Below are 10,508 nucleotides of genomic sequence, written 5' to 3' on the forward strand. Positions count from 1 at the left end.
AACAATTCTCAAGTATAGGCCGAACGAGTGTTTTGTAAGCCACCTCCTTTGTTGATGGCTACATTTTCTAAGGACTCTCCCAATGAATCTCAACCTGGCACCCGACTTACCAACAATTAATTTTATATGATCCTTCCACTTCAAATCGTGTATTCACAATACATTACATTTGTCTATGTTAAGGGTCAGTTGCCACTCCCTGAACCAAGTGCCTATCCACTGCAGATCTTCCTGCATTTCGCTACAATTTTCTAATGCTGCAACTTCTCTGTATACTACAGCATCATCCGCGAAAAGCCGCATGGAACTTCCGACACTATCTACTAGGTCATTTATATATATTGTGAAAAGCAATGGTCCCATAACACTCCCCTGTGGTACGCCAGAGGTTACATTAACGTCTGTAGACGTCTCTCCATTGAGAACAACATGCTGTGTTCTGTTTTCTAAAAACTCTTCAATCCAGCGACACATCTGGTCTGATATTCCGTAGGCTCTTACTTTGTTTATCAGGCGACAGTGCAGAACTGTATCGAACGCCTTCCGGAAGTCAAGGAAAATGGCATCTACTTGGGAGCCTGTACCTAATATTTTCTGGGTTTCATGAACAAATAAAGCGAGTTGGGTCTCACACGATCGCTGTTTCCGGAATCCATGTTGATTCCTACAGAGTAGATTCTGGGGTTCCAGAAATGGCATGATACACGAGCAAAAAACACGTTCTAAAATTCTACAACATATCGATGTCAGAGATGTAGGCCTATAGCTTTGCGCATCTGCTCGACGACCCTTCTTGAAAACTGGGACTACCTGTGCTCTTTTCCAATCATTTGGAACCTTCCGTTCCTCTAGAGACTTGCAGTACACGGCTGTTAGAAGGGGCGCACGTTCTTTCGCGTACTCTGTGTAGAATCGAATTGGTATCCCGTCAGGTCCAGTGCACTTTCCTCTGTTGAGTGATTTCAATTGCTTTTCTATTCCTTGGACACTTATTTCGATGTCAGCCATTTTTTCGTTTTGCGAGGGTTTAGAGAAGGAACTACAGTGCGGTCTTCCTCTGTGAAACAGCTTTGGAAAAAAAGTGATTAGTATTTCAGCTTTACACGTGTCATCCTCTGTTTCAATGCCACCATCATCCCAGAGTGTGTGCATATGCTGTTTTGATCCACTTACTGGTGGTTCATGAATTGTTAACCCACCAAATTCTGCATTAGGCTTGAATGAGGTGATAATATTAGTTTCTCTGTGAAAATGATCAGTATGCTTTACAAACATTACATCAGCAAGATTGACTGATCAGTTCAAATGTAATAATTTTAGGAACATCTTTAGCCACAGCTTTTTCTTTAGGCTCAACAACTTGATTACTAAAACCAAGCACACTTCCAATGCTGTCTGCTATATCTATATACAATTTTACATCACTCTCAATATTAACTCTGTTTAGAATTTCATCTGCTTTAATGTGAATATTGGGCTTTTTAGAATAAATAATTTTCTCTAAATTTTTCAAAGTATGCTGTCCTACAGGAATTTCTATCGTTTCTCCACCAGTATATAATATATTATTTCTTAAAGTAATGTTTGGAGTTAAAAAGGTTGCATGAAAACCAACCAGTGCAGCATTACTAAAGCTGTCTCGTATAGTAACAGTTAATCTTTTTTGAGAACTGATTATTTATCACTTAATTGAAACAACTGAGCCATTTACTACTGAAAGAAGTTATTAATAAATGAGCAAAACTGATTTGGGACCCAAAATAAGACTTCCAGAGAGGAAGACAAAAAACAAACATGGTAAGCTTTTACCAAATTCTGTTCAATGTGAGATAATTGGACCAAGTGGATGTGAAAAGACTACATTAATGATCGAATATTATATTCTAGCTCCTGGTTGGTTGACCTGGAATAAAATTAATCATCCTTATGTTTACTCCTAAAGCTTAGTTCAGCCATAATATCAAGAATTTTAAAAAGGTGTGAAAAAATTGAAGATAAGCATAATGAAAAAATAGCTACCTTTGTCGAGAATAACGATGAAATTATTCCATTATGTCACTGTCACGACAATTCTGTTGTTGTCTTTGATGACTTCATTCTCGAAAATCAAGATATCATTAAAGAATATTTTACTAGAGGTAGACACAAAGGAATAGATTGTTTTTACTTAGCTCAAACGGACTCAAAAATACCGAAACACTTAGTCAGAGATAACCTAAATTTGTTAAATATCTTTAGACAAGATGACACAAATTTAAATCATATTTATCATGAGATCGTTGGAGGAGATTTAAAGTTTGATGATTTTAAAGAAATTCTTTATGATAGACATGACTAGAAAACCAAATGAAGGTAAGTTCAGAAATAAAATACAACATTTCATAACAACATAAATGTTAAACATAAACATTCAACACAAATGTTAGAAATGTTTAATTAATGTTTTTTCCCTAATAAATGTTTGCAAAATACGCTCCAGAGGTTGTTAAAAAAACTAAGCGAGAAAGATAGAAAGCTGAAGAGTGGAAAGAACGATTCAAGCTTTGGAAAAAGCAACCAAGAACAGAATGTGAAAAATATAAAAAGGAAGATCAACCTGTTATTGACGCTATAGAAAAAGTAAAAGAAGGAATCGAAGGATTAGCAGATAAAGTTCTGAAAGCGATTGAAGAAAATAGAGAAACTGAAAAACAAATGGTTCCATGCTATTCATATCTTCATCATGAACATTTTAGAGATTTATCACCAATTAGACAATTACACAATTGGTCTGATGATATTCATGGTAAATATGACTTTACATTAAGTAAATCAGAAATTCAAGATCCTCTGACTAATGATGAGGAAGAGAAACTAGGAATACAAAAAATTAAGAAGGATACAGAAAACAATAGAAGAGATGCAACCTGATAATGCTACAAAAATGAAAGAGGTGCAGTCTGATAATGATGGAGCAACAAATGTTGGAAAAAATGTTAATAAATGTAAGTGAAAGAATGTTTAAGTATATTAATCATAGTGAAGATCCAACTTTTGGGTTAAGTCCTGTTGGAACATTTAAATTTGTAAGTAAATTACCTGTAATATTTCAAAATGATAAATTAAAAGTTGATGAGAAAGATTATAAAGGTGCAGATGGGCTAATGAATCTTTTAACTAAAAGACAAATTACTAGGGATGATATGAGTGGAAAATCTTATTATGTTGATTTATCAAATTATGCAGATATATTGTACAGTTCAGGAGCACCATGTTCTGAAAGTAATCCAAATAAAATAAAATCAAGTAGAGGCAAAAATACAATAAACTGATAAAAGACATTGTTAATGTCTATTTTCCAAAAGGACATCAACTGTCAGATTCTTCATCAGATGAAGTAGATGTAGCCATTGGACATGGTTTAATTAAAAAGTATACAGAAAAACCAGTTGAATATATTTGGATGAATAATGCAAGAAGGGGACAAGTTCCTTCGCGTACTCTGTGTAAAATCGAACTCGCATCCCATCAGGCCCAGCGGCCTTTCCTCTTTTGAGCGATTTTAACTGTTTTAATTAGTTTTAGTGGGGCTGATGCTGCATTCGAGAATTTTCAAGTCTGTGTTGATGTTTGTTGGGCTGTGTTTCATGTCCAAAATAAAACCTTAAAAGTTGTAAAAGACAACAACATAACAAGTGAGCTAGTTACCGAACAGAAAGATACCAGAAAAATATACGAACATTCCTAAAAATTTCTCGCACATATTCACAAAACAAAGTGAAATGGCTAAGACAGCAACCACTAGGAACCTACACCGAACATCCTACAAAAGCACCACAAGGAGGACATTCTGACACATCCAGTGGTAAACTTCAGAGGTTCACCCACATATGAGCTAGCCGGAGAAACACCCATACTTATAGAAACATTATGTATACACAAACAACAGAAGCATACACAACACCAAAGAACTGGTACAAAAATAAAAACAAACAAATCAACATACCCACAACAGCCATACTTACATCATTCGACATCACATCCATGTACACGAATATCACCACTCAAACCATCAACATCATCAAACAACAATTAGAAGAACAGAAAGTCATTCTCAGACCACACATAAAAGGAATGGTTAGCATTCTAAAACTAATCACAGAGCAAAACTGTTTCTCGTTTGGCAAACAGTTCCACTCATCTACTGGTAAGTTGTCTCCAAGCCAACATCTTCCTCAGTCACACTGAAAACAAAATATTTGAAACAACAGTAAGACCGAAACAAAATAGGATAGTATATTGGTATCGGTATGTGGATGACATCATACGCTTTCTGGATGAAACATCCAGTCACATCCAACAACTCCACAGTGATATAAACACAGTACACACAAAAATAAAATTCACCGTAGAAACACAAAATGGCAAAATTTTAAATTTGCTTGACCACTGAATACACAGAGACAACAACCAACACCAGTTTTACATATTCAGGAAAGTCACTATCATCAACACGGCCACACACAAATACTCTAATCCGCAGACTGCACACAAACTAACCAGTTTCCAGTATATGCTGCACAGACTGAACAGAACTCTACCCAGTGAAGACAACAATTAAAATTAATTCCAGAAAATCAAGCAAATAGCTATAGAGAATGGATGGGACACAATCACCATAGAGAAATTTAATCACAAAACTGAAAAAAAATAATAAAGGTGACACCTAGCATTCAAAACAACCTGTCACCAGCTTACAAAAGCAGACACACAGAACACAGACACACAGAAAACACACACACACAAAAGCACGCAACACTCTCACAACAACAAAACAGGCCATGGAATAGGCAACAGGGCAGACAACTCAGTACCGAGAAAATGAAGGGCAACAAAAATAAGCGCAGACAATCACAACACATTTGGTATTTACTAACTGTCGCGCCAGGACTTGAAACCGATTTGTATAAGACACACAAGCAGAAACTTTAATACCAGTTACACAGAATACAGAAGAGCAGTAAAAAGTAAGAGCTGTCATTCTACAGCCCAACAAAAATCAACAAAGATTTTAAAATTCTCAAATTCAGTAACAGTCCCCAACTAAAACTAATAACTGAATAAAATAATGAAATACTCAGTCAGTCATAAATGAAAGAAAACAAGTAATGAATGAATACGTATTTCTCTGCAGTGGAACTTTGTTGTCTGCCCTCAAAGAACTATCAGACAACACCACCACATAAACACCTCAAATTCCCTTTCCAAACACACACACACACACACACACACACACACACACACACTCACAATCTTCCACATAGCATTAGTTAGCAGTAGACATAACCATAACATGCCCAGTCGTAAAATTTCGAAGTAAATAACTGTTCTACGTTAATTTCTATATGGTTACAGATGACAAACTGTGAAACAAAACAACTGCATGAAATAACATAAAAATCCAAGAACTCCACAGCATGTGATGACTAGGTATATATACAAAACTTTGTTTTTCAGATATATAGATACTGTCTTAAAAATTCAAATTTATATATGTACAAGTCGTAAAATGCATATATCCTGTTTTGTAGAAAGATAATAAAAGACCCCAGTGATCATGCCAATACTTGAGATTGGAAATGGAAAGAAAGTAATAACTGTGTGTTGCCCAAAAGCAGATCCTGTCCAAAAACAAATCTATTTGTAAGCAATTACAGACAGAAGAGCTTCAACCTCAAGATGATTATTTACTATGTAACTAAAGAGTTAATGAGTTATGGGAAGCCATAGTTGTTATATGACTAAGAGAACATAATTTATGCAGGAGGATGAATGTTTCTTATCATCATCTTTTTTGGTAATGTGGTACCAGAATGTCCTGAAAATTCTGGATGAAAGAGTTTTGCATTAATTCAATTTCTTCATTAAGAAATTTTTGAGTTAATTTATCTGTGAATGTAAATCTCTAATTGTTCAATGAGATTCATCTGCAAACCTCTGTCAGCAATATGTAGAACAGAAAGTTTGTTACTGATATCATCAAGAGAGTGTTAATAATGAGCGATTTGTGATGTAAATTTGGACGTACTTATGTTTTTGAGTCGAAAGGCATCCATATGTTCCTTGTAGCGGGTTGTTAAGTTTCTCCCTGTTTGTCCTGTGTTGCACACAGCAACGAAGATTTTTGGAACAACAGCCGATTTCGGTCTTCGCGAAATTCGTCGTCGATACAGGCACTACCATGACGAAATTCAGCAAACCAGTCATTTGTGATGTTGTGTGCTGTGAAATGAAATTCCCGACCCGCCCTCCTTCCATCCACCTTGTCGCTCCAGCACACGTCCGGCGCTCAAATCGCACCTGGGGGTGCGTGTGTCGCCCAATTGGCGTTTGCAGTATCATGCTGAGCTTTGCTGTGGCTGCATGCCACAGTGGTTGGGCTGTGGGCAGTACTACTTTGAGGCATGCAACAACCAGAAGCTGGCTCTCAGTCCCATGGGCAGTGGAGGACTAGACGCTGAGTGTGGTACTGGGCCATGCATGGAGGGTCAGAGGACTGTTATCTCCCAGAATCGCTGCCTGAGAGTTAGCCACCGAGGCGTGGAGTGTAGGCAGATGGCTGGAGGTTGGGGTGCGGACAGGCAATAGCAACTGGACTTAGGGTTGGCAATATGATGCGGCAGCAGCCACACCAACTTGAGCCAGCATCAGGGACGGACAAGCCTCAGGTTTAACACTGGGCCTGGCATGGCACGTCAGCCATGGTTGCTTGTGTTATCGGAGTGGCTGGCCAAGCAATGGGCCACAGTTTTCAGCTGAGGGTGCTGCAGTGGAGTTTGCAGTTGGTTTACGGAAGCGAAACGACGTGGGCCCTGGAGGAGCACTACAGTGCTGTGGAGTCAGAAACAGGGAGAGGTGGCGCTGAACCGTGGGAAAGCAACGATCGGCATGCGGTGTGGATCTCTCTCACACAGAGGTTGTTTTGCTTGGTCAACGGATGGTGTTACCTCCATACATCCAGATGATGTGGCTTCTGGAAGCTAGGCACGAATTATGGCAATCAGTTTCCCTTAGGACTATTCTAAAGTGAGGTGTAAGAGTGACTTACGCCACTGAATGTGTCTACAACTGCATGTGTTCTAGCATTAGTGTGTGACAAGGATTTGAATAGTCAAAACACACTGGGAGCACGTTGTGCCTATATTGGTGGAGCTATGCTTACACAGAGGTGCTTCACCTGGAAAGGTATGGTGAGACTGGGTTGCTCTCTGATTGTATTGCAACGGAAACAGAATCAATATGCACAATCAGGCCATATGGTGTGGGTTAATTCTGTCACACGTATAAACCTTGTAGTTCAGTCACCAGTCTGAATTCATTGTATGTTAGCTTATTGTGTCAGTATAGAGTGTGTTATTCATATTTTTTGTCTGTCAAGTGCGTGGTTAAAGTCTTGGCTTCAGTTGGGTGTTGCATTTTATGATAAACTAGCGTTCTTGTACTGTGTCATTTTTGTGCTACTTGTAAGGTTAGTTTCCATGGCCAACGTCGTATTTCTGATGAATGAAACACTATATGATCAAAAGTATCCGGACACCACAAAAAACATACGTTTTTCATATTAGGTGCATTGTGCTGCCACCTACTGCAGGTATTCCATATCAGTGACCTCAGTAGTCATTAATCATTGTGAGAGAGCAGAATGGGTGCTCCGCGGAACTCACGGACTTCGAACGTGGTCACTTGATTGGGTGTCACTTGTGTCATACGTCTGTACGCGAGATTTCCACACTTCTAAACAGCCCTAGGTCCACTGTTTCCGATGTGATAGTGAAGTGGAAACGTGAAGGGACACGTGCAGCACAGAAGCGTACAGGTCGACCTTATCTGTTGACTGACAGAGACCGCCGACAGTTGAAGAGGGTCGCAATGTGTAATACGCAGAAATCTATCCACACCATCACACGGAAATTCACCCAAACTGAATCAGGATACACTGCAACTACTATGACAGTTAGGCGCGAGGTGAGAAAACTTGGATTTCATGGTCGAGCGGCTGCTCACAAGCAGCTCATCACGAAGGTAAATGCCAAACGACGCCTCGCTTGGTGTAAGGAGCGTAAACACTGGGTGATTGAACAATGGAAAAACGTCGTGTGGAGCGACGTATCACGGTACAAAATGTGGCGATCCGATGGCTGAGTGTGCGTATGGCGAATGCGCGGTGAACGTCATCTGGCAGCGTGTGTAGTGCCAACAGTAAAATTTGGAGACGGTGGTGTTATGATGTGGTCGTGTTTTTCATGGAGAGGGCCTGTACCCCTTGTTGTTTTGCACTACCACAGCACAAGCCTACATTGATGTATTAAGCATCTTCTTGCTTCTCAGTGTTGAATAGCAAATCGGGGATGGCGATTGCATCTTTCATCACGATCGAGCGCCTATTCATAAAGCACGGCCTGTGGCGGAGTGGTTACACGACAGTAACATCCCTGTAACGGACTGGCCTGCACAGAGTCCTGACCTTAATCCTATAGAACACCTCTGGGATGTTTTGGAACGCCGACTACGTCGCAGACCTCACCGACCGCCATTGATACTTCTCCTGAGTGCAGCACTCCGTGAAGAATGGGCTACCATTTCGCAGGAAACCTTCCAGCACCTGATTGAACGTATGCCTACGAGAGTAGAAGCTGTCATCACGGCTAAGAGTGGGACAATACCATACTGAATTTTAGCATTACTAACGGAGTGCCCCACGAACTTGTAAGACATTTTCATCCAGGTGTCCGGATACTTTTGATCACATAGTGTACGTATACACGCATTTTGGGTTAAGTGATATTGTATGTTCTTAGTGCGCCCTTAGAAGCATTTATTATTTTATTACTGTGGGGCGAGTATTTGTTTCTTTTTTTGGTTATTATTTCATTTTAAGTTAATTGGTTTGAAGATTGAGTGCACATGTTTATCTTGTTTATTTATGTATGCTGTCTGATATGCTAAATTGTTGTTAACAAAACTTAACATTTAGATGTAAGAGCACACTTATTCCACCACCAGCCAAATACGACACTGACTGAAATCTTGCAGCACAGTTGATGACTTAAGAAAGTAGAATGAAGGGATTCGAGGCACTGTCGTTGACTCAGGCCGTTACTAAAATAATGAAAAATCATCATCTATTTTTGCTTTAGATGCTCACTGCAAACAAACTACTCCGTCAGTTTCTTAGTTATCATTGTTGTAACAAAAAGAAATGGCATATTTTAAAACAGTGATAATGTCCATGGATGTACAAAGAAATTTATCCAAGAGGAGGCCAAATTCTAAAATTGCTACTTTTGGTATAACTGATTACTGAGTTTGAGAACGTGTCATGCTCCAAGCACTAATTTTGATAGGAAATATATAAGACTAATTGTATCACAAACGATTGATAATTATTATCCACTTAATGCTTTTTAAGACTCCTCTGATTCCCAAACGGTATGCATATTTCAATAGCTCAAATTGACAAAACGAGTATTTCAATAGTGCATGCAATCTTTTAATGTTGGTAGTATAATTATGAATGCTACCTTTCTTTATCGAAAGTTTTAAATCATATCATTACGATTACACCGACGCTAGCCAATGAGTTATGAAATAGGGAAGAAATATTCACAAAAAATATGCCAATAATGTAAGGCTACAATGACATTAAAAATGTGAAACATACAAATTCAGATTTATAGAGAAAATCCTACCTGGTATCAACAAAAATAAGCAGAAAATGCCGTTTTAATTTTCCACACAGTGGAGAAACAGAAAATAAACATCAGAAAAATAGCCCCTACTGAACGTGTGGCTTGGGGGGCATGCATCATTGGATTCGCTGGGTCCCTGCGTAACTGTTGCCAACTGCAAGACAGTTGGAGTGGTGGTATCTATCACTGATAGCACAGGAACGATAATAGCTGTTTTCTTTCAGCAGAAACATTCCAGCATTTGCCTTCACCAGTTTAGGCAAATAATGCCCAAGCCTAAATTTGGACAGTCAAACAGAAATTTAAACCTTGCTCCGCAGAATGTGAGTGAGGTTGCTTAATTTCTATGGACCATGTAGTAATCACTCAGTTTAATAAAATAATTAATAAACTATATAAATTCGTTGGAATACTAGGATTACACTAGTGTTATGGGTGCAAGCGTATTCAATTTCCTTCTTGTATTACGGCATGTTTTAGGGTCCCTTCTAATTCCATTCGCATAGGGAGCATGGCCGAGTATTTGCTTAAATCCCACTATGCGCCCTGTACCTGGTGTAACCTTGACTTTGCGGTTCCTAAGGCAGTGATTCATGTCTTACTTGTATTCTGATGGTCGCCCGATCTCGGCTGCAGTTTGGCTATTAATGGCTTCCAGGGACAACAAAAATAGGATTTTAATTTTGTGATGTAATTATTAATCGAGTTTAAAATCCTTTCGTAATGGGGCCATAATGTTACATCAAAGACTTAACACGCAATTTGAGTATTAATGCTAGA

The sequence above is a fragment of the Schistocerca cancellata genome, chromosome 6, assembly GCF_023864275.1.
Source record: "Schistocerca cancellata isolate TAMUIC-IGC-003103 chromosome 6, iqSchCanc2.1, whole genome shotgun sequence".
NCBI classification, from domain to species: Eukaryota; Metazoa; Arthropoda; class Insecta; order Orthoptera; family Acrididae; genus Schistocerca; species Schistocerca cancellata.